Raw genomic sequence first — 565 nt, forward strand, 5'->3', positions numbered from 1 at the left:
TGCTCCATCCTTTTCTTAGTGATGGGCTTGTCCTCATCAATGGGGATGTCTCCCTCTATGTCAACTCCAACTGAATAACAGAGGTGACAAATGAGATGAGGAAAGGCTAACCTTGCCAAGGTAGAAGACTTGTCTGCCACCTTATACAGTTCTTGGGATATAACCTCATGAACTTCTATTTCTTCTCCAATCATGATGCTATGAATCATGATAGCCCGGTCTATGGTAACTTCGGACCGGTTGCTAGTGGGAATGATTGAGCGTTGGATAAACTCCAACCATCCCCTAGCCACGGGTTTGAGATCATGCATTCTCAATTGAACCGGCTTCCCTCTTGAATCTCTCTTCCATTGGGCGCCCTCTTCACATATGACTGTGAGGACTTGGTCCAACCTTTGATCAAAGTTGACCATTCTAGTGTAAGGATGTTCATCTCCTTGCATCATGGGCAATTTGAATGCCAACCTTACACTTTCCGGACTAAAATCCAAGTATTTCCCCCGAACCATAGTAAGATAATTCTTTGGATCTAGGTTCACACTTTGGTCATGGTTCTTGGTGATCC

The sequence above is a fragment of the Arachis duranensis genome, chromosome 4, assembly GCF_000817695.3.
Source record: "Arachis duranensis cultivar V14167 chromosome 4, aradu.V14167.gnm2.J7QH, whole genome shotgun sequence".
Lineage (NCBI taxonomy): Eukaryota > Viridiplantae > Streptophyta > Magnoliopsida > Fabales > Fabaceae > Arachis > Arachis duranensis.